The 26,559-nt window shown below is 34.3% G+C and overlaps 1 pseudogene; it reads right to left on the reverse strand.

Annotated features, from left to right (window-relative positions):
* Window positions 1–5,501: 5,501 nt before the first annotated feature.
* LOC149551043 (ent-kaurene oxidase, chloroplastic-like) overlaps window positions 5,502–26,559 on the reverse strand; it is a 51,620-nt pseudogene continuing 30,562 nt past the window's right edge.

Raw genomic sequence — 26,559 nt, forward strand, 5'->3', positions numbered from 1 at the left:
AATCCGCCAGGGGAGGTAGGTGGGCGTTTGGCTCCAGGGACAAATGAACATCTGCATTAAATATTCCAACATATCCATCTCATTTAAAGGGTACTAATTCACACAACGTAGATGGGGCTCTCTTGCATGTCTGGAGTATGAATATATGTATGACAAGAAGTAATTTTTGTGATTGGTAATCTGTGATTTCTGTATGGTCTTGATAATTTCAAAGAACTAATTCAGCAAGATTATCAACGGGAGAAATGATCCCACATACAATTAGTAAAGATGATTCTCGTCTTATTGGAAGTGATCATTTGTTGCCATGTTCCTCCACAAATTATTCCATGTAAATATAGGTGTTTAAATAAGTTTGGTTCAAAATGTTTATTGTTTAAATTTTTTCATACAAGTGTTAAAGATAAATTTAAGTATATTTTCTTAGATTGTAGTGTTGTTATTTATTAGTTATTAAAATTAACCAGTTGTTGAATAGTGGTTGCTAAGTTGATCACTTATTGGAATTGTTTATCATTTATGGACCTAATTTTGTTATCATGTAATATGTAATGCAACTTGCTTTTTCTTTTGAATTAATTTGTAGTTCTATATTTTTAATTTATTAAGATGTGGGACATTTAAGTTTTATAATCAATTGAATTTTAGTGTAAAATGTGTTCATAATTACATATTTTTATAGTTCTTATTTTCTATATGTTTGTTTTTATATATTTATATGTAGGTTTGTTTATGTTATTGATATAAAGATGAAATATTATCAAGCTAGTTTCGATTTATATTCTATTCACGTCTTATTACTTAAATTTAGTTAAGGTATTTATTTATTATATATCAAGTCATGCAATTAAGAAATGTGTATCTTAATCTAATGCTATCTACTATAATTCAAGGATTTTCTTTGTGTAATCTCAATTTCTTCCTGTGTATATTCACATTCATGGATAGAATAGAACAAACAATTTTTATTTTTCTACCTTTATACATACATTTATTTATTTTGTTGGTATGAAGGGGGATTATTACCCAAGTAGTTCCCCATTTAGATTCTACTCACACCTTAAACTTTAAATCTACTTAGAATGATTAGTTTTACTATATAAAGTTTAATATTGAGACATACATTTTAATGCTATCTTTTGACTCACCTTTGCATGCTTAAATAGAAGAGTTTTTCATTGTAATCTCAATTTCTTTTCATGTATATTTACATCTATTCCTCTATGATAGAATTGTTCTTTCATTTTAGATCACTATATGTTCTTTAATTAAAAACCTTGATCTTGGAAGCCTATCTTTATAATCAAAGCTTACGATTTTTAAATTCATATAATAAAAGATATAATATCACAATTTTTAGTCAAAATTATTAGAGATTTATTAAAGTAGTTCCAACATAATACACATATAAAGACAAATAGTCATAAATATGAAGGTAACGAAACAATTGAAAGTGTTTCCATAAAAAAAATATAGTTTTATGATGAATATATAATTTTACTCTATATGATACACCAAAAATGACTTTTGTGGTTGCACCTTAGAATTACCAGGCTAGATAAACAAAAAGAACAAAAACTTGAACCTATGAACAAGCTCATCCCCCTATAAACAAGAAAGACAATACTCTTAACTCAAAATAAAATATTAGTTCAAGAAAACATTAAAACAAATATGAACACACTATTTAAAAGATTTCCACCTTAAATAATAAATTTGATAATGAAGAAGTGTTTTATTATATATTTTCATAAGTTGATTAGGGTGACATAAATTTCTGGTGATAATAATTTTTTTTTTTATTATTTAAGCTTAGAAAGAGAAATGAAATTACTTTATAAAAAAGGTGACTAGTAAACTTTTTAATGTGACAGATGATGTTGGCATGACACACTTTTTAAAATATATACAAACACAATTTTTCCCCTCTTCATATAAACATGCCATATAGAATCCACGAGAATAAATAATATTAGCATACTAATAATCCAACATGAACAAATTCACGAGTTAGTGTCCATCAATATATTAGAAGCTAAAACATAATCATCATCAAAAGAAAACATACACCACAATCATGCACCGTCACAATATCTATCAAAATATAAATCATCATATTTCATCAAGAGAATACCAAAGGAAAAAACCATAATTAATACAAAACACACATGAACATCCATACATATAGACAGTAAACTAAACAATGGGACGATACCCAGTCTTCCAAGAACCACCCAATTTTGAATTTTTTAGAACTACACATTGTAGAACTACAAGATAACCTTATGGGTTTGGTTGATAAAATAGAGATGATGAAAATATGTTTAATTTGACCACTTTTGTGGATTTGTGAGCACATATAAAGCTATGGAGATGTCTATCAAAGCATAGTACATAAGAGCTCATCCACATCGCTTTATAACCAAAATTTCAAGAAAAATTAAGCACCCACCTTAACATAGCTTTGAATCAAAGATAAAAATGAGGTGAGCTTTTCATTAAATACTTATTTTACTTTAAACATTGAAATAAAATAAAAAAGGACACGATCTAACATTTTGTAGTGAGTTTCAGCGCTTTTACTTTAATATAATTTATTAAATTATACTATTTAGTTTAGGTTTAAAAATAATATTTTTTCTTAGAAAGAAATTGGTCATTGATATCTACAATAGATACAAATGATGGTTTGCATGAAATAGTGAGCAAAGGTCAAATACAAGTAAAAATTTAATACATACATATAAGATATAAACTTCATAATAACTGATATGATATGATTATCCAAACACTAGAACATAGGGACATGGATTATGCATTTCTTAATGTGAGAATTGAAAAGAGAGGACTAGCTCGTGAGTTCTTTTATTTATTACTATGTCATAATCTTCCTCATATTATATCTGCCCATCCTGTGCACAATCTATTCCCTACTCCAAAAACCATGGTCCTATAAATGTTCTCTACTGTATACTCTAGTTGGATCTCTAATTCCCACTCCTATACATTTTTCCTTTCTCCTTCATAATTATTTATTCTCCTTATGTTAATTAATATCTAAATAATAAACAATAACAATCAATTAATAGTTGATTAATATATTTATACATATTTCCTAAATACTTTGTCAAGCTTATAAAAATTACTTAAAATAGAAATTATTTAATTTCAAAATAATCAATATATTTATAAGTTAGAGTTGCAAGATAGCTTTTGATAATATTGATAATTGAAAACAACATCGAATTCAACATTTTATGAATATAGTAGATTTTTTTTGATGAATAGTTCCTTTCGATTAATTAAAATATTAAAATATATATTGATGAATATAATAGATTTAAGAATTATAAACATTTTAAATCTTATTGTACATTACTTTTCACCATAATTTTGATTATTTTTTAAAAATTAATAACAAAGTGGGTGGTTATATGGCACTCAAAAAACTTTGATGCATCTTCTCACATTATCAATTCCTCACATAATACAAGTTATTGAAGGCTGATGAAAATAATGATACAATGTCTATCTCTTTTCCCTTGAATTTTGAAAATAATGATGCAATAAAGGAAGTAATTTTGTTATTGGTAATCTGTGATTTCTATATGGTATCTGCTGACATATGGTCTTGGCAATTTCAAAGAAACAATTCAGCAAAAATCATCAACGGGAGAAATGATCCAATATACAATTAGTAAAGATGCTTTTCCATGCTATTGGAAGTCATCATTTCTCGCCATATTCCTCCACAAATTATTCCATGTAAAACATTTGGTTCTTAAAGTTTATTGTTTATTTTTTGTCATACAAGAGTTATAGAAAATTTCAAGTATTTCTTATGATAGTAGTGCTGTTATTCGCTATTAAAATCAACCAGTTGTTGAATAGCGGTTTCTTAAATTATCAGTTATTATTGCACTTCTTATAATTTAAGGGTTAATTGTAATCTATTATAGAAGTATATAACGTGTTGTCATTTAGCATATAATGTATTTTAGTGTTATCTATTATATATGCAATGTATTTTTTTTGGAATTAATTTGTAATTTAAAAAATAAAAATAAAATTAGTACAGTTGTGTGACATTCAAATCTTATAATCAACCAGTTTTTAGTGCAAAATGTATTCATGATTACATATTATTTGTTTCACTTATTTTCTCTATATGTTTATTTCCATATCTTTATATGTAGATTTGTTTATATTATTGGTATGAAGATAGAATATTACCAAACTAGTTTTCTATTCATACTCTACTCACACCTTATTACGTCATTTACTTAACCATGTTTACTTATTATATATCAAGTCATAAAATTAAAACTTGTAGCTTAATCTAATGTTATCCACTGTCTCACCTTTGCCTATAAATACATGAATTTTCTTTAAATAATCTCAAATTCTTCCTATGTATAGTCACATTGGTTGATAGAATAATTTAAAAAAAAAAAATTCTCTCCCTTTATACATACATTTGTTTATTTTGTCGGTATGAAAGGGGATTATCATCTAAGTAGTTTCCCATTTAGATTCTATTCACACCTTATCACTTAAATGTACTTAGAATATTCAATTTTAGTATATAAAGTTTAAGATTAAGGCATATATACTCTAATGAGCTATCTCTTGTGTCACCTTTAAATATATAAATAAAAGATTTGATTATAATCTCAATTTCTTTTCATGCATATTTACATCCATTCGTAGAATATTATTTCTCTTTCATTTCAGGTCATTGTATTTTCTTTAATTGAACACCTTGATCTTGGGAGCCTACCCTCATAATCTAATCTTATGATTTTTAAATTCATATGATTAATAATATATGATAGCACAATTTTTAGTCAAAAGTATTGAAAACTTATTAAAGTGGTTCCAACCCAACACTAATATAAATACAATCAATAATAGATATGAAGGTAATGAAACAATTGAAGGCATTTCCATAAAACAATATGCTTATAGTTTTATGATGAGTATAATTTTACTCTATGATACACCAAAAATGGTTTTGTAATTGCACCTTAGAGTCACCAAACTAGATAATTAAAAAGAACACAAAATTAAACCCATATAACATATGGTATGAACAAGCTTATATCCCCATTAAACAAAAAAGACAACACTCTTAACCCAAAATATAGTATTAGTTCAAACAAACATTAACACCAACATGAAGACACTATTTAAATAAGTTTATTTAGTTTAGATTTTGACACAAGATACAAATGACACAATTTAAGAGTCTTACTCCACTTAAGAGAGTTTATTTTAATATTATTTACCATCTTTCTATTTCTAATGTTAGGTATGAAAACACCATTTTCTCCATAAATAAATTTGAGACTGATTTTAAAATAGATACAAATGATGCTTTGCATACAGTAGGTAGCAAAGTTCAAATGTAATTAATTTTTTTAATACATATAGTAAAAACATCAAGCATCATTAAAGATGATGTAATATATTTATCAAACACTAGAACATGGAGGCATGTATTAGACCTTTCTTGGTGTGAAAATTGAAAATAGGGGGCATAATTTATGAGTCCCTGTGTTTATTATTGTTTCATAGTCTTCATCATGTTCTATGGACATTTTCAATTCAAAGTTTTGAACAATCCTCCCAATAACCAAGGATGCCATTGTCACTGCTTGTGCCCATCCTACAGACAATCTATGGTCCTGTAAATATCCTCTTCTACTAGAAACTTTAGTTGTCTCTCTGACTTCCACTCCTCAGAATTTTTCCATTCTCCTTCATAATTATTTGCTTCTCATATATTAATTAATATTTGATTAATAAATAATAATACGAAGTTAGTAAATAATTTACATAAATAAAAACATTTTGAAAAAAGATACCAAGCTTATAATAGTAATAATGAATTATAATAAATTGTAAGAGAGCTTTAATAATATTGAAAATTAGAATTATAAATTGCACATTTTACACACATCCTTAGATTTGAGAACTATAAATGTTACTTAAATTATCTATCCATTATTTTTCACCATTTATTTAATTATCTTTTATTTGACTATTCATTTATCTTAAAAAATACTTTCTTCATTACAATACAAAAATGTAATTTATTTCTTTAATTTAATTTATTAATTAAGTACTACTTTTATTTGTAGTTTCACAAAACTAACAAAAAGTTTAAAGAAAATATCAATTTAATATATCATATTTATTTATGATTAGAAGTTTAATTGATAGTTTTGCTCAACATGTATTAATTTAATCTTTAATTTTAAACATGCATAATTTTAACTTCATTGTAAACTTATGATAGTTTCAATAAATTAATATAAATTTAATAAATAATTAATACAATAATATTCATTATTTCATTAATAGTAATGATTAATACTCTGAGATATTAGATTTCTATAGTCTATAATGATTAATATGTAAGAACTTCTAGATTTTGCTATATAGGATTTATTTGTTTCAATGTTACCATTCAAATTTTTTCATCTTTGTACTTCTTATTCGGCCACCCTTAAACATCACACACCAAGGAGAAAATTAAGTCAACTCTGACTATTTAGCACTTTTAGTCTTAGAGTGAAGCTTAGTGTGTGATATTTAAGCCGCTCTTACTCTAATGATAGATTAAAAACTTTGATAGAAAATATTAATAAAATAAATTGTACCCAACAAAATCTTCAAACATGAATAATTAATACTTTTATTCAATATACATTAATTTGTATTTTCTATAAATTCCAAGATGATTCAATGCCCATTAATTTATATTTTTGATAAATTTTAAGATTATAGCTCCCATCCTGCTGGAATGTGGTAGCCATCAATCTCCACGTCTTCATGAACAATATGTAGTGGCACAAGATGCAAAGGAGAATGCCTACCTACCATCTCATAAAATATTGCTTTCAAATATGGTAGTTTGCCCAAATCCTCTTCTTCTACTTCCTTCTTTCCACATACTTGTTCTATCTCCTTGTAAAGTCTTTCCTGCTTAGAAAAATTGTATTGAAATAGAAAAACATCACTGGTAAAAAATGGGAAACAATGATGTTTAGCATTCTTCTTGATGATATATTATTGAATGTAATCTGAAATGTCAATTTTGAAAAATATGTATAATTATTTTCAAGAACAAAGTATAAAAATTCATGTCTACTTAAAAAAGTTTTTTTTACTACAAAAGTTACTTGAGCATGAGGATGTTTCACGAGGTTGAAGAATGCCCAGACCATAGCCACATGACTCGTAGTAGTGCTTTCAATTACAGGCTCCCATATTGCAGTTTCTAGCTGCCTCTCACTTAGAATTTTTCCTTCCTTGAGAAGCATGTCCAAATATCCTTTTGTTTCCTTCACTCATTAATAAATCAGTAAAACAGTCAAAAGATATAAAACTGATCATAATTTTTATTTTTTCTAATGATAAATAAGAGATATTTTCACAACAAGTCAAGTCATTTTCTAATGATAAATAAGAAATATTTTTCACAACAAGTCAAATTACGTATATAAAAAACTAAAAAATAGCTTATGAACCATTCATGTACACTATTATGTAGCCGTATCTTTCCTGAAGATAGGAGTTCCCTTTCTTGGGTAATGAGAACCCTCACAAGTGCTGACCTCCTTGTCACATTGTTTAACATTTTATGTAGTTTTCTATTGGGAAGCCACCAATTTACAAGAGGAAGGAATTCTCTCCAACTGATTTCTAGAGCAGCATTTCCAAGATCTCCAACAATGAGATTGTACATGTGATGCAATGATAAAACTTCACTACCCAATTCTTCAACTTGTAAGGGTTCTATAGTTATTCCTATCACCTGTAATCCAAGCATACTTTTATGTTATAAAAAAGATTTTATAAAAAAGAAAGCATACTTCTATTAATCTTATTCTTTTTGTTTTTACGATACAGATACAGACTATTGAACTATTGTATAGTTACACCTCTGGACATAATAATTCATCAAATGAACTTGTAAGAAATATAAATTTAAATTTAAAACTCACAACCCTAAACCTAAAAATCTTTTCTCGGCACTAAAAAATTGCTCAGCACATGAAGGTACTGAGTGCCAATTTTGCTCGACACTTGAAGGTGTCGAGTCATAGATTTCTTGGCACTTGATGGTGCTGAGTGATAGGCAATAGGTGCCAAGTGACAAGAAGCTTGGCACACAAAGTAAATTCTCGGCAATAATAGATGCTGAGTGAGCTCGGCTCCAACTGAGAAAAAGGATGCTGAGTGTTCTGTTCAACTGAAAAATTATAACTTAGGAAATTCCAACGTGAATGCTTTCACCATTAAAACCAGAGAGCCAATACTTGAAACTTCCAAACAAAATTGTCAAATGCAATAAACAAGGGAAGAGAAATGGATTCAAGTATGCTTGCTTGCCTTCTATTCAATCTTTGATATAAACTATTACAAAATCTGAGAGCATTCGGCTTCAACCAAAAAACCCTAAAATCACCCTAAACTAGTAAAACTTCAAACAACTTTAGTACTTCAAAAACTTTAAACCTGCAACTCTAATGGCTGCATACAAAGGTGCTTGGAGCAATCACTACTTCAACAGGACAAAACCAAACAACAAAAAACTCACAAAGTGAATAGGGGAAGTCATGTGCAATTGGAGATACTAAACATACTTCCTTCTATCTCTGCAACAAGTGGATCTATTGACCACTTTCTTCTTCTTCCTTTTCTCTATTCTTTTGAATTGAATGTCTAAATAAATTTGACTGAATTAAAATGAATGTAGAAACATTCCCTTTTTGTCACATTCCATTTTCCTCCTCATTTCTAATTTCAAAATCTCACCCACTGTATTTATGTTTCTATCTGTTTTGGGCATCAAAGGTGGTGGGTGAGCATTTGGCTCTAGGGACAAATGTCCACTGCATTTAATTTTCCAACACTCCCCCTTTGTCTTGAGCCAAAAAAACAAGGATCAATTCTGATCCAAATCAATTACACCAAGACACTCCCTTAGGTGTACAAAAGATCCAATGCCTAATGGCTTTGTAAATATGTCTGCTAGCTGCTGCTCAGACTTACAAAATTTCATTTTGATATCCCCATTCTCCACCAACTCTCTGATGAAGTGACATCTGATCTCAATATGTTTGCTTCTCCCATGGAAGACTGGATTCTTGGACAATGCAATTGATGAGATGTTGTCACAATAAATTGTGGTTCCATCCTTTTGCCTTTCATTCAAATTATTCAAAATCCTTCTTATCCAAATAGCTTGACATGCTGCGGCATTTGCTGCTATATATTCAACCTCTGTTGTAGATTGAGAAACAATAGGTTGCTTCTTAGATGCCCATGAAATTGCACCCGATCCCATATGAAACATGTATCCGAAAGTGCTATTCTTATCATCTATACTTCCAGCCTAATCACTATCTATGTATCCCACCAACTTGAGTTCATTTGATGCAGTATATAAAATTCCAAATCCCTTGGTACCTTTCACATACCTTAGGATCCTTTTTCCTGCTTGCCAATGGGAATCCTTTGGTGTTTCCATAAATTTGGAAATTAGACTTACTGCATGCATTAGGTTTGGCCGAGTTGCAGTCAAGTACATTAAACTTCCAACCATAATCTTGTATAATGTTGGATCCACTCTCTTGCTAGAGTCTTCCTTGCTCAACTTCAGACCTATTACTATTGGTGTTGGGACTGCCTTACTATTCTGCATTTTAAATCTCTCCAAGATCCGTCCTACATATTTTTCTTGAGAGATGAAGATGCCGTCATGCATTTGTTTTACTTCTATGCCTAGAAATTACTTCAAGAGACCTAGGTCTGTCATTTCAAATTCACTTTTCATGACCTCTTTGAACTTACCAATTAGAGTCTTGTCATTACTAGTAAAAATTAAATCATCTACATACAAGACAACAATCAATACATTACCATCTACTGCCTTGATGTAAAGAGTGGGCTCACCATTTCTTTTTCTAAAGCCATTGCTCATCAAATACGAGTCAATCCTACTGTACCATGCCCTTGGAGCTTGCTTGAGCCCATAAAGAGCTCTCTTCAATCTATATACTTTGTTCTCTTCACCTACAACCTCATCGCCAGGTGGCTGCTCCCACTAATACATTTGGCATCGATTTGCAATGGCTAAGTGACGCAATTACAATGGCAATGTGTCGCCACTGCAATGGCAATAGACGTTGTTGTTTTTAGTCACAAATTATGACATCTATCCTCTGACGTCGCAATTTTGAAGCCAGTCTGTCCCAATTTAACCATTCTATTTTGGCACGGATCCCATCGCAATGCAGTTAGCTGCCGTCGCAATTATGACGTCCTCCCCATGTAATGTCCCCTCTTTAGTTCGACATGGCATTGATCATGGATTTGCCTATTCCAGACTCTCGTAGGCAAATGGTGTGGAAAGAGAGTCAATTCTGCAGATCAGATAGTCATATCTTGCTCTTGAAGAAGTGTTAAGAGGTTATATTTTATCATTATGTGATATTGGGGCCCACATGTTATAATTTTAATTTGAGTTGCACTTTTTATTTTATAAAATTACTTTATTATAAAAAAGTGCATTATAATGAGAAATTATAAAGGATGTTTCTAGAAGTTCTAGCAACTTCTTAGAAAAGTGAATAAATAGAGGGTTGGGCCTCTCATTTGGACATGCTTGGATTGGAGAACTCTTCTACTTCTTCATTGTGAAGACATTTGTGGACTTTGGATCTGCAAATTATTCGATCTTTGGGAATGAATCACTCCCTTGGATTGGCGACTTTGAGGGTGTGAAATATCACCTGAATTGTTGCATAATTGGAGTTGGTATTCAACCATCTCATTGGAGCTTATTGAGAATTCGTTGTTAGGGTTTGTTTTTGGTTGGAATAAGGATTTCAGATTTGCTCTATCATTGGAGAAGCATTTGACAAGAGTTTGAAGACAGAATAAGTGCATTTTCAGAATTGGCAAAGCAGGGTTCGGAACCACATAATTGCTCATATCTCCTCAACCCCTTGGAGTTATTTTTTATGGTTTTACAGGGTTACTACCTAACCCTAGGTGCCCATTTTCCTTGCATTTGGGGGTCCCAAAACCCTAATATTATTTTATTTTAGTAGCTGTACAGGTACGACCCTGCTAGTTTGGGCAGCAGCAGCAAATTAAGGACAGTTTGGGGGTGCGGTTCGAGGTCTTCATCAACGATCTGCAGCAAAACGTGGTGTTCTTCCATAGTTCTTCAAACCAGGTTCTTGCATTCTGAAATATATGTCAATTTTTGGGTAAATTTGTTGTCATACAGTCATTGTAATAATCAGTCCAGAATTGGTAATAAAATAATTTTAGAATTTATTGCATTGTAATTGAAATATAGTTCAATGGCTTTATATATATTGTAATTCTGTGATTATATTCTGAAAGTATCAAATCTGAAATTACCATATTCTGAATATTGTTACTGTTACACGCCAAGTGTTTGACAAAATTCCTAAGTTCAGTTTGAGGGGTTCTTTGGCCTTTATAGAGAGGGTCATTACAGTGGTATCAGAGCCGGAGGTCTCGAGGTCGAGACCCGCAGAGCGTGGTGGGCTGTGATGTCCCCAGAGTGGGCCCCTAACGGAAGGTGACGTAGGTCTGTCCGTGCGGTTTGTCACTACCACGTGTCCGAGGTCCTCGCCAGCGAGGCTATCCTGGGGTTGCCCCCTTAACGCGGGGAGGTGTCGTTTACTAACAGTCTGGGCTTTTGGTGCAACGGTTACTAACTTGGTATCAGAGCTATAAGTCCTACCATCCTGTGGAGGTCTTATAGGGAATTTAGAACAGCTGGATAGGAGGGAAAGTGTTTGACGAAATTTCAAAACACTAAAATTAGAGCATGTGACAAAGGCCTTATAATTTCCGCAATACCAAAGCAAGACAAGATAGGATTTCTGACTTGCAGAGCGAACAGTCTAGCTCATCTATCCAGGTGGACATAGAATCCAGTCATACAGACACAGGGGAGGTATTTTTTGATCAAGACTACGACTACAATATGGATAGAGGCAGGAATGCCAGTCCAGATCCGCAAGAGGAAAGATTTTTACAGTTATTAGACACCCTGGCATAGGGACAGCAATTAGCTGAACAAAGAGCACAAGAACAGAATCAGAGAATGGAGCTTATGATGCAGATGATGGCTCGACAAATGGGGTTGAACGCTAACATAGGTGGAGGAAATAATCAGAATGGTCACAATCAGAATGGGAATAATCAGGATGAGAGACATAATGGAGGTGAACAAATTGGGAACAATTTTGGTCATGCCCCCCAGCAAGCTCGGACAGTAAGTTCGAGGCCTATGATTCCTACGTTCCTTCCTAGAGCTCCAGAGCAGCCGGTACCAGAACCCCAGATCACTGACATACAGGATCAGCTGAGGAGAGATTGGGAAGCAGGAGGACCAAATTTTACAGCTGCAATCACCTTTAGAGAGTATATGGATGTGCGGATGAAGCATATGCCCCGTGGACAAGACAGGACTCAGAACTATGAGCTACGAAAGAAAGTAGGAAAACTACAGTTACCATATTATGATGGCTCGGGGAAGTCTACAGAAAGAGCTTGGGTTCAAAAGCTTGACACATACTTTCAATTGAATCCTATGTCTGAGGAAGAAGCTATTAAGTATGTAGCAATTCACCTGGATGGGTTAGCACACGAATGGTGGCATCATGGTATGATCACTATGGGTCATGCACACATTACCTCATATGTGGAGTTTACGAAGAGACTGATTGAACATTTTGATAAGAAAGATCCAGAACTCCATTTCAAGGAATTAGCCCAGCTTAAACAGTGGGGCTCATTGGAAACATACATTTCAGAGTTTCAGAAACTTGCAGTGTTAGTAACAGATGTATCTGAACGAAGGCTATTGGTTTTATTTATGGATGGGTTAGTTGATCCATTGAGAGGGTGGATTAAAGCTCTCAACCCTCCCACTTTGCAGGAAGCCATTAAGAAAGCTCGTGACATGGATTCCTCTTCAGCTTCTAAAAATAAATTTTAGGCAAAGAGTTTCCCTTCAGGAAAAGATAAGGACAGGAAACCCTTTCATAGAGAGGCACAGTTACCTAAGGAAGAAAGTAAGAGGCTGGACAAGGAGACACTTAATGACTTGCGTAGGAAGAAGCTATGCTTCTATTGCAAAGGCCCGTATGAGTACGGCCATGACTGTCCTATGAGGCCAAAAGGGAAGGCCAATCGGGCAATGTGGGCTTATTACGAAGGCTCAGATTCAGATGGTTCAGAACATCATGATGAGGATCCTGATGAAGCAGAGGGAGAGCAGGAGATAGACAGTGCAGGGCAAAGGCAGGAAACAGAGCTACATTTACAGGAAGCACGACTATCTAGTATCCAGAGAGAGGGATCTTTCAGACTTCGGGGAGTCTTGGCTGGACAGAAGGTTATTACATTGTTGGACACAGGTGCCACGCATAATTTCATTGATGCACGATTTGTAGAGAAGCGTGGACTCATTACTGAGGAGTTCGAAGGACTAAGAGTCAAGGTAGCTGATGGATACACTCTTTGTTGTGACAGGATGGTGCGAGACTTACCTTTGCGCTTGAACAACTATGAGTTTAAGGCGGATTATCATATGGTCAACATGGGTGACATGGACATAGTACTTGGGATGCAGTGGCTACATTCATTGAAGGTGGTTACCCTAAGATTAGAGGATATGGAGATACAATTCAAAATGAATGGTAGGATTCATGTGCTAAAGGCTATCCGTAATGGAGACATCAGGACTATCTCATTTAGGCGGCTGGAGAGATTAACTAGGCATAATGATATAGAGTGGGTAGCAGTTTGTACTTTGATACCTACACAGGAGGAGCAACATAAGGCGAAATATCATCCTAATATTCAGAAGTTGAGGATTAAGTACGAAAAGGTATTCAGTGAGATTCCACCAGGCAGGCCACCGGACAGAGGTATTGAGCATATTATTGAACTGGAGGAAGGTGCTAAACCTATCATGATCACACCATATCGACATCCAAAGCGACTTAAGGATGAGATTGAAAGGACCATTGAGGAGTTGCTAGCTATGGGGCACATCCGACCTAGTAAGTCACCTTTTGCATCTTCTGTTGTTTTGGTAAAAAAGAAGGATGGAACGCTTCGGATGTGTATTGATTACAGGGCATTAAATAAGAGAACCATTAAGAATAGGTATCCTATTCCTCGCATTGATGAGTTGATAGATGAATTGCATGGGGCCTGTTATTTCACAAAAATTGATTTGAGATCAGGATATCACCAGATCAGAGTCCGTGAATAGGATATTGAGAAAACTACTTTCAGATGTCATTGTGGGCACTTTGAGTTTGTAGTCATGCCTTTCGGTCTGACCAATGTACCTGCCACTTTCTAGTCCACTATGAACAGAGTTTTCCACCATCAGTTGAGGAAATTCGTGCTGGTGTTTTTTGATGACATTTTGATCTATAGCCGATCATGGCAGGAGCATCTAGAGCATTTGGAGACAGTGTTGAGCATTCTACAGAAGGAGTCCTTGTATGCAAAGGAGTCCAAATGTGACTTAGGGATGACCGAGCTGTTATATTTAGGACACATCATTAGTGCAGAGGGAGTGCGGATGGATCCTGAAAAGATTCGCGCTATTGTTGATTGGCCTCCACCAGAGAACCTTACACAGTTGAGGGGGTTCCTTGGTTTATGTGGTTTTTATCGTAGGTTTGTCAGTGGCTACTCACGACATGCAGCTCCCATGACAGATTTACTGAAAAAAGGGGAATTTGTGTGGACTTAGAAGGCACAGGACTGTTTTATGAGATTTAAGGAGATAATGACTACGTGCCCAGTTCTAGCATTACCTAATTTCACGAAGCCATTTGAGCTTCAATGTGATGCATCTGGAGAGGGAGTAGGTGCTGTACTTATGCAGAATAAGCACCCCATAGCTTATGAGAGCAGGAAGCTCAGAGGCCTTGAGCATTCATTCAGTATATATGATAAGGAGATGTTGGCCATCATGCATGCTTTGGCCAAATTCAGACAATATCTTGTGGGTAGCAAGTTTTGTATTAAAACTGATCATAACAGTCTGAGGCATTTCTTGGGACAGTAGGACCTGAATGATCGCCAACAAAAGTGGGTAAGTAAGTTGCAGGCATATGATTTTGACATCTCATATGTCAAGGGAACTCAGAATGTTGTTGCAGATGCTCTATCTCAAAGGCCACACCTCACTCTTATGGTTCAGATATCAGAGGATTGGCGACACTTGATTATAGCAGAGTATGCCAGGGATACATGGGCCTCCGATATAGTAGAGGGAACAGTGATTGATACCAGATACACACTTGTGGATGATTTGATCATTTACAAGAACAGGATTTACCTGGTCCCAGGATCGAAGGTTAAGCAACTGATTATGAGAGCACTTCACGACTCACCGACAGCAGGCCATCTCGGGTACTTCAAGACTTACAAGTCAGTTCGAGAGCGGTTCACTTGGAAGGGGCTGAAAGTTGATGTTTTGCAGTATGTTCGAGAGTGTCTTGTTTGCCAGCAAAACAAACAAGAACACAACTATCCGGCAGGGCTCCTACAGCCACTTCCGATTGCCGACAGGAAGTGGGAATGCATCTCCATGGACTTTATCACAGGTTTGCCCAAGGTACAAGGACGAGATTGTATTTATGTGGTGGTAGATAGATTAACGAAATATGCTCATTTCTTTCCTATCACCACTACACATTCAGCAGCTCAGGTGGCAGAGGTTTTCTTTCGGGAGGTTTTCAGATTGCACGGCTTGCCTCAGAACATTGTGAGTGATAGGGATAGCCATTTCATGAGTCACTTTTGGCAGGAGGTATTCCGGTTATGTGGCACGGAGCTTACACCCAGCACTAGCTATCACCCACAAACCGATGCTCAGACAGAAATTGTGAACAAATGGGTGGAAGGGTATTTAAGGAATTATGTGGCAGCTCAGTAGCGAGCTTGGGTCAGATGGATATATCTCTGCGAGTATTGTTACAATACTACATATCATATGACTATACAGATGACACCCTTCATGGCACTTTACGGTTATGAAGCACCTAGTTTCTTGGATTTGTTGTTGAGCGACAGCCGAGTACCCAGTGCAGGTGAATTATTACAGGAGAGTAAGGATATAGTTGCTACCCTCAAAGACAATATTGCAAGAGCTCAGAACCAGCAGAAGCAGTATGCAGACCAGAAGAGGATTGAGCGTAGTTTTGAGGTAGATGATATGGTTTACCTCATGTTGCAGCCATACAGGCAATCTACTCTTAAGAAGAGTGGGGCAGAGAAACTTAAGCCACGCTATTATGGACCATTCAGGATTATCAGGCGAGTTGGTGAAGTGGCTTATGAGTTGGAGCTTCCCGCAGACAGCAGAATGCACAATGTGTTTCATGTGTCACGCCTCAAGAAGGCGTTAGGTCAGAATGTGGTGCCTTCTGCAGTATTACCTCCTTTAGATGATGAGGGAAAATTGATTTTAGTACCAGAATCCATCCTGGAGAGCAGAGAAAAGCAGCTTCGTAGAAGGGTGATCAGAGAATACTTGGTTAAGTGGAAAGATTTACCTGTTGAGGATGCTACTTGGGAGGGGGAGGCTATTTTGCAGCACCCGGCGTTAAGATTGCTTGAGGCCAAGAAATTTCAGGAGGGGCGGACTGTAATGTCCCCTCTTTAGTTCGACATGGCATTGATCATGGATTTTCCTATTCCAGACTCTCGTAGGCAAATGGTGTGGAAAGAGAGTCAATTCTGCGGATCAGATAGTCATATCTTGCTCTTGAAGAAGTGTTAAGAGGTTATATTTTATCATTATGTGATATTGGGGCCCACATGTTATAATTTTAATTTGAGTTGCACTTTTTATTTTATAAAATTACTTTATTATAAAAAAGTGCATTATAATGAGAAATTATAAAGGATGTTTCTAGAAGTTCTAGCAACTTCTTAGAAAAGTGAATAAATAGAGGGCTGGGCCTCTCATTTGGACATGCTTGGATTGGAGAACTCTTCTACTTCTTCATTGTGAAGACATTTGTGGACTTTGGATCTGCAAATTATTCGATCTTTGGGAACGAATCACTCCCTTGGATTGGCGACTTTGAGGGTGTGAAATATCACCTGAATTGTTGCATAATTGGAGTTGGTATTCAGCCATCTCATTGGAGCTTATTGAGAATTTGTTGTTAGGGTTTTTTTTTGGTTGGAATAAGGATTTTAGATTTTCTCTATCATTGGAGAAGCATTTGACAAAAGTTTGAAGACAGAATAAGTGCATTTTCAGAATTGGCAAAGCAGGGTTCGGAACCACATAATTGCTCATATCTCCTCAACCCCTTGGAGTTATTTTTTATGGTTTTACAGGGTTACTACCTAACCCTAGGTGCCCATTTTCCTTGCATTTGGGGGTCCCAAAACCCTAATATTATTTTATTTCAGCAGCCGTACAGGTACGGCCTGGTACGGCCCTGCTAGTTTGGGCAGCAACAGCAAATTAAGGACAGTTTGGGGGTGCGGTTGGAGGTCTTCATCAACGATCTGCAGCAAAACGTGGTGTTCTTCCATAGTTCTTCAAACCAGGTTCTTGCATTCTGAAATATATGTCAATTTTTGGGTAAATTTGCTGTCATACAGTCATTGTAATAATCAGTCCAGAATTGGTAATAAAATAATTTCAGAATTTATTGCATTGTAATTGAAATATAGTTCAATGGCTTTATATATATTGTAATTCTGTGATTATATTATGAAATTATCAAATCATAAATTACCATATTCTGAATATTGTTACTGTTACACGCCAAGTGTTTGACAAAATTCCTAAGTTCAGTTTGAGGGGTTCTGTGGCCTTTATAGAGAGGGTCATTACACCCCAAGCACTGCGACGGGGTCGCGTCGGCATCTGGCCATGGGGTCACTATGGCGGAAGCCTTCCCATTACTTCCCTGGACGTCGCAATTGTGTCATCCATTTCAAATTGCGATGGGGATGTGATGACACCCGACAGCGCGGTAGCTATGGCGTCGCTGCCACTGGCAGTTGCAATTCTTCTAATTGCGTCACAATTTTGACATCCTTGGAAGAATTGTGATGGCGACGCTATGTCTGCGACACACTTTTCATCGCAATGGTTTCGTATCCATCGCAATTGCGACGTCGACGGTGAGAACTAGGGTGGGACCACTGTGGCAGCGACACCAACTACCGTCGCCACCACAACGACCCCGTCGCAAGCATATTCAGCCTATTGTGCCTTCAGCCATGGTGTTTTTGGCACCTGAAATAAGGAACCATCTTCCAGAGATAGGAGCTTAGCAGCCTCACTCTCATTATCTATAGAATTGTGGACCACACCACCATTCTCTAGATGCTCACCAGCTACAAGTTTACCATTTAAATAATTTTTTGGAAGTTTAGTAGCATGATGCTTAGTAATAATACCTGTCAAACCATTTGTAGAATGTTTGACATTCTCATGATCTGTTAGCATTAATTTTTGAATAAGCTTAAGAATTTTTAGCTACCAACATAGTTCTCATTATCATTGCTCACATCACAATTTCGAGAATGTCTAACAACCATAATATTAAAATTACCCATAGAATCAGTTCCCTTTATTTCAGATTCCTGCTTCTTAACATTATTACTAGACCCATTCGATGTGCATCCATTACTTATGGTATGACTTGACTAGAAGACATTATTTGTTTGAATACCATTGGTTCTTGGAGGCACCATCTGTAATGTAGCATCATGATTTGCTGATGATTTGGATTTACTGAAAGATTGGCCGGAACTTGTGTTCTTTTCTAGACTTTCTAAAATGAAATTGACATTTGACAAATTTTCTACTTGTTGGGATATCTTGTTTACACCTCCAACACTAAAAGAGATTTTTGTCATTTGGAAAGAATGCATGTTTTCTGTTACCTGGGGGGGCATATGAATCTTGTAAGTGGTTTTCCTTTGGATGCCCAATGTTCAATGACACCCTCTTCTTTAGTTTAGAGCCATTATATTGAGATTCAGACCCACCTGCTGTTTGAATGCTAGTTTTCTTATCTCGTATATAGAATAGCATGTAAGCTTTCTAGGAAAGCACACTTTTCTCACTGACTAAATAGACTTAGAGTAAAAAATGTCATAAGAATAACTTCAATCAATCTAAGAAACTTTAGTATAATTAGTGTTACCATATAAAGAAAAGGTTCTACATAAAATTGTAGTTCTTTTGTGTATTCTATTATACACAAATTATAATGAGCTTGCTCCACAAAATTAAACATGTCTTCACAACTGTAGCAAATGTATACCCGATTATCATCTAAAGCATGCCAGATGCCTGTGGATGAATGAATAAAGTAGAAATAATGACCAAAATGTGTGGTCCAACCATCACGAACAAGAACACCATAAAGAGTGTTCTTAAAATTGCCCTCCTGTGATTGATCAATAGACAAAGAAACTAGAATATCATTCAAATGTGCAAAATTTATTAAAAAACCAGTAGATATTACAAAAAATATATTATTAGATTCCATTGAAAATGTGATCCACTGGAAAATAATATTGTAAGGGCTACTTACATGTGAACTGCTAACAAATGGTTTGAGATCCAACGTACAACCAAAGTCTACTTTTTTGTCAAATTTTCCTCCAGATCCAACTACACTGAAGCGCTTGAGATGAATTGCAAGACCATGTGGTGATTTATCAATTTTGAGTTGTTCTAGAGCCTTCACTTTTACTTTGCATTGTTCACATTGATATCTTTTCACACCCCTATCTAACTGCTCCACTGTCGTGTAATGGGATAATGCTTTCAACAAGGAATCTGCTCGAATGATCTCTAGGCTCAAATCTAAGAAAGGATCAAATTTATTTGAGCAATAAGAACATTGTGTGCACTTCACCTACAAGCCAGGTTGAAGCAATTGTTAATGAATAAAATACTTTTCTAAGACTATAACCTAGAGTTCCCAGCATAAAAATAATTTTGAAAGGTTTAAGTGACTCAAAAAAGAAAAAATAATGACTAGAATGTGTGCTCCAGCCATCATGAACAAGAACACCATAATCAATAATTTTCTAACATCTTTTTATTTATTTTTATCATGTAGTGTGTCATTCTATTTGTGGATGATTCTGATTGGTGAAAACAAAGTGAATATTGTTACCAGTCATAAAAATTGTTTCTAGTGTTGAACTAGAATATACAACAAACTTTGTGACTTGACTTCTATTAGTATATAAAGATTTCACAAAGCTTCCTCTTATCATATGTAATATGTTAGGATACAGAGCAATCCAGATTAATCATTTAAGAAACAAAATGGCTAAAGAGATGAAATTCAACTGCTTCAAAAATTTAGCTGGGCATATAACAAATGTAATGTTGTAATACAGAATTGAGCTGGCTTGGCATAATGAAAAAAGAATGGACAAATAATATAAGCCTGTAATTCTTAAAAAAAAGTGCAATTTCTGGGATATTTCAATAGCCTTTTACTAATTTTAATAAGTACACGCATAAAACTAAAATTATAAAAAAAAAAATATGTTAGTTCAACTTGAGAAATGAAATTAACCTGGTGTCTGAGTAAATAATTGTTTAGCAAATGTATAAAAATGTAATTCTACATCATGCATCTCATTCTGTAGAAGATCAATATCTCATATTCTAGTGTTGATGGATAGACTTACAGTATTCACTCAATCATGCCCAAATTTCATAAATAAATAATCAACAAAGTCTATTTCCCCTCCATGAATCTTTTTGACCTGGAACTTTTGATAAATCCGGGTAATGAAAATCTAGAGAAAATAAATGTTGTTTCACATGTAAAAATGAATGCTTAGTGTTCTTTTAATAAATTAATATCTTCCATGACCTATATTTACATATTTTGATATCTTAAAAATGTGGCTAACTTTCATGACTAAAAAACTATATGGACCATATTCATTGTAAACATTGCTTTAAATCAATCAAGAGTAGTGCTCCTCACTATAATTCTATTTCTTTTGAACATACCATTTTATATTAAAATAGAAAGCAATAACATGGTATTTAGAATTGGTTGATGGCCTGTACATATCATTAAGTTCTAAATTCCTACTACACATTCTCATCTGTATTGCATGATGTCTACCCTACGAAGATATAGCTTATTTGACATTTGATAAAATGATGATGGCGAGTGAAATACAATAAGAAAACATTAATATTTCTATAAAAATGAGAACATTCAATGAAAACCTATACCTAGTAAATTTAGATCAGTCAAAAGTTAGCTTCAAAAAGCATGATAGTTGGCCTAAATAAAACATATATAACAGATGATGAGCAGGCTTACCCTTCCAAAATTTTCTCCATTTCTTGGATTCGCTTCTTAGAGGACAAGAGAGACTCTTGTGAACCAACTAAATTATCAATACTAGACCTTAGAACCTCAAAATCATGCCTAACTTTGCAGAGCTCCTACTCAATTTCTGTTGCACATTGTCTTTGTCTTGATATTTCTTGTTCCATATCTTCAAGCTTCTGCTACATTTCCTTGAGGAAACCACTGGTACCCCTGGAAACCTTCTCCATTTCTTCTACTCATGCCCACATGCTCTCAATCTGTAGTGCCTTTTGCTTCACTTGATCCTGACTAGCAGAAGCTTTTTGCTTCTCTAAAAGCTGAGATGTTCAGGGAGATAAAGTGGAAAAGATAAAGAGGAATAGATAAAGAGATATGGAGGAATAAGGAGAAGGGGCGATAAAGAGATATATAGATGGTGAATGAGAGAGAAAGATATAAGGAGATATAGAAAGAGGGTGATAGGGATAAAGGGATAAATAGGTTATAAAATAAGTAGACAGAGCTAAAGCAGAGATGGAGATAGGGAGAGGTAGCAAGAGGAAGACATAAATCATGAGATATGCTCCTAAATTTTCCAATTAGAGTCCTTTCTCATTGGACAAATAAGGAAGTTATTCGTAATGGTGCCTAGTAATCATGTATTACATAAATACATGCAAAACATAGAACAATGTATTTTTTCTATTTGATTTTCTACCTCTTCAGTGTACCCATTGCACATCAATGTAGTATTGCTAGTTTTTTATTCATGTTATGCATGGAAAAAGCATACAGTAAGGGTCACATCAAAGTTTTCATTGGTAAGGAGAAACCCAACCAATTACCCACCATATTACATGGGCCTAAGGAAAGCTTTATGCTTGACCAAAGGCAAGGCACCTGCAGCTAAAAGTCAGGATGATCGAACTAGAGTGAACAATGACTTTACAGAAAACACTTTGAATATTTGTTAAGAAAATCTATCAACCTGTAATAAGATTGTATTAAAACTAGAATTATATAGATCCATATTATTAAAACTTAAAATACCTGTCAGTATTAAGTGTTCAAAAAGCACATGCCGGACACCTCTTGGAATTTTCAAGGCCTCCATAACCTTTGCTACAATAAGAAAGAAATCCAAATAATATTAAATCTTTGCTGAAACTCCAATTCACAAGGATGTATAGTTATGTTCTAATAATCAAATACTAACAGTAAAAAACACAAAGCTGAAATGGATATGTCACTAGTTTTTCTCCATTCATTTAGAAAACAAGCTTGATACTAAAATGTAAGTGTTTTCTCTTTAAATTATATCATGCTGATCACAAATACTAATCACATATTAGTTATCCAAAAGGGTGCAATATTGACAGAGGAGCCAAATACTAAAAGATGCAATGAAGAGTTGCAATTCTTCAAATGATATTAAAAAGGCGTCAATAACCAGTCCAAGGACATTATTCAGACAGAAGATTACTTTATATTCTATACAGACATAAGTGGTAGTAATCCACTAGACATCAGAAAGCCAGATCCCATGAGTACAATGATTAAGATCAGGAATAGTGACATATATATCATATAAGTAACAAGAGTTACATCAGAAATTGCAACAGTTCAGATCACCCATCATTGGGTCATCACCATTACAAAGATATTATATCAGATAGAGATCAAATAAATATCCAACGTCTTTACAAACCAAATAGAATCAATCATATCACATTTCAATAAAGCAAATGTCAGATACAGTGAATAACTTCAGACCAGTATGGTACATATCACTTTTACATTATGATAAATCTGTAACAGTGATTACTTGGTCTTGCAAATTGCTCTACATAAATTCTAATGATACTTATTGTAGATTAGTAATCAACATTAGATCTCCAGGATCTATGACATTAGGTCATTTAGTTGACTATCACTATACTTCCAACTTCAATATATATAATCCTTGTTTAGTCTTTGATATTGATTGGATTGGGAATTTTCACAAAGTCATTTCCATCATTATTGGAAGTGTTTTTGGTTATCAAAGTTTGATTGAAGATATCAGAACTACTTAAAAAGACATTTGCATATTGTTTGTCTATATTCTTTACCAAAGATCAATTGCATCTCTCTAGTAGTGAATTAAAGAATATATCAGAAGCATGGGTGATATTACTTGTACATAACATCAAGATACATGCACAATTGCATTGATATATCTACCCCCAAAAAATATTGTTATTAATACCTAACATTTATTTGTGGCAAAATAAAGAATTGAGTATAAGTAATAATAGAAAGAAGTTTATTGTGATTTAAAATATAAGGATTTAGTCACAGACCCTTAGGAGTCATATAAGGGAACATCAAACATTAGCTCTAACCTCAAATAAGGGATTATTAACAAGCTGAAAGTTATCCTTGTTTCTGAAGTCAAATCTCTCTTCTTCCAAACTTTCCTTGTTTAATTTCTCTGGACAACGTTTCAGGTCATAGGTCTCAGCTAGGTTGTCCACTTTATCATTTCTTCCTTTGTCTTTTGGTTCCTTGAAGTGTTTTGTTCCTACACCTTGATTTTCTATTTTTTATGTTTTCATGAACATCTATCAACTTATCATTTTTTCGCTTATATCAATCCAAGGTCCTACGATATATAGCTGTTGATCTATTCTTGCTTACTGTCTTGTTACCTCATCCTTAAAGGACTTCAATTCTATATGTTGAGATTTTTGATAGGGTAAGTGTGAGTGAAGTTCTTGAAGCAATATTTGAATTACAATACTTAGTCTGAACAATCTCTCCTATTTAATTTTCTGCAACTTCTCTCTTTCTTGTGAAGCTATCATCTTGGCATGCCTAGATATCATAGAGCTCTTTCAATATCTTCAGCACAATCCCTTAATTTCCCTAGTTCTTCGCTTGCCATAGTTTCATCAAAACATTTTCTCACCTACTTGTTGCTATCCTTCACTATCACATCTCTTTGTCTATCTTCCTCGAGGTGATTAGATTTGACACACAATGCATTTTTTGATTGACTGACATTAAAAATATTACTCTTCTCATGCACAAACACTGACATGCTAGTCAATGTCATGTACTTTTTAAAAGGTGAAGGATAATTTTGATCAACATCCTTATCTCCAAGTAGTTTCACATAATCTGAATGATGACCCCTAGATTCAATCCCTACTATGTCATCCTCAATGTATGACGTTGAGATGCAGTAAGAACAATCTCATAATCATCATCAATCCATGTACTCATTTCATTTGTGACAGAAGGAGGACTCAAAAAATTAACTGCTTCTATTCCTTCCAAGTGTCAAAAACTATTTTCTCTCCTTGTATCTTGTTACCACTATTTTTGGTGGTCTATTAAGGTTAGATTCTGAAAATCTTCCTCGCATTCACTTCCTAACTTGGTTTTTTCTCGTTCTTCCTTTTTCAAGTGAGGCTTCAATTTTTCCTCTTTCTCAGTTTAAATGTTGTGGTTTTTGTATGGAGACAAGTAGCTTTAGGATTTAAATTCTCCACCTCTAGCTCATGGAAACCCTTTGCTTCTACATATGCACAAATCGATCTTTTGTACATAGCACTATGCATTGGAGTGGCAGTTAGATTTGTACTTTTTACACCACTTACCAATATTTGGCATGAGTAAATTTGTCTTGTTTGCCCAAAATTGTTGACTCCTCAATGATAATCTATAGCATAGCTTTAATTTTAGTCGAATGAATGGGAACAAGCAGCTGGAACATTTGAGAACTACCAACTGCTCTAACTCAAATGCGCCCAACTTCACACACAGGTTAGCTAGTAATGTTCTTATTGCAGTTGCACCATTGAATGTAGCAATCATCATAGACATCTTTAAGATATCATTCATCCTTGACAGTTTCCAAGAAGTTCTCCAAATTGGCATATAAATTCCTTTTGTCTAGTCCTCTCACAAATCATGGGCTCGCCACCACTTCTCAACAAGTGAAGAGACATTTAGAGGAGCAATCATTTCATCAAAAAGGTCATTTGTAGATACATATGAATTGAACTAACTTGACTTATTATCTTCTATGTCTACATATATTTACCATCAAATAATAGGAATGTCTAAATTCACTTGGAATCTAGGAGAAACATAATGACCAAAGGTTTTCCATGACAATGAAGCCAATAAAACCACCCATTTATCCTCATTACTGCCCGCATCAGAATTCACCTCAATAAAGTATGCCTTACCCTTACCAAGAGACCTATGTCTGGTTTCCAATTTTCTTTGCAATGAAAACAAAGATTCATTCTTCTTAACTCATTACTTGATTCTTTTCCTAACTTAGGAGATGTGACTTTAGGTTGATTATGAGCCTTCACATCTGATTCATCATTTGATTTTTGATTCCTGAAGTTCTTATTGTGTTGCTCAGAAGGAGGTGTGCCTTCAACATCAAGAGCATGGTAGAAAATTGTATTGCCTTCTCTTCTATAGGCTTGAGTGCCAAGAAAGATTCTTATTTATGAACCCCCGGCCTGACTGATATTTCTTTGGTTCCATTGAAAATTGGTATATTATTAGTTCAAGGCATCTTTATACTCAATTAGTTGTAAGCTTTTTCTAGCTTGTCAAAGCATGAAGCCTTATATGCATAGGACAACAGTCTAAACATAGGACATAATAGAGAAATATTTAGTATCTTATTGAGCTTCACTTTGTTTCGAGAATAGTTTAATATTCTCTACTAAATAGGGCCAACCGCATGAAGGTGGAAGCTCATTTGGCCCCACCCCCCTCCCCCTCACATCACTCTACATTCCCCATTAACATCTAACATTCATTCTTTCTTTCAACCATTAATAAAATGTAACATTCAATCAATATCACATGATAACATTCATTAACACATTAGATTCGTTAACATGCAACATTCATCAATATTATGCATTAACACATAATTAAATTCATTGAGACATAAAATTTAGTCATTATCAATTAAGGTATGTAGATGACAATCATTTCTTTTTTTTCTTTCTATTTCTTTTTTCTATGTAAGCTCTAAGAGGAGCATCAGTTTCATCATCAATTCCCCCCTCATCAGTTATTCTGTTCTCTTTTCTTGATGATCTCAAATTCCTATGCTATT

Source organism: Cupressus sempervirens, chromosome 6 (genome assembly GCF_028749045.1).
Source record: "Cupressus sempervirens isolate cs-2001-9-10 chromosome 6, ASM2874904v1, whole genome shotgun sequence".
In the NCBI taxonomy this organism is placed as follows: Eukaryota; Viridiplantae; Streptophyta; class Pinopsida; order Cupressales; family Cupressaceae; genus Cupressus; species Cupressus sempervirens.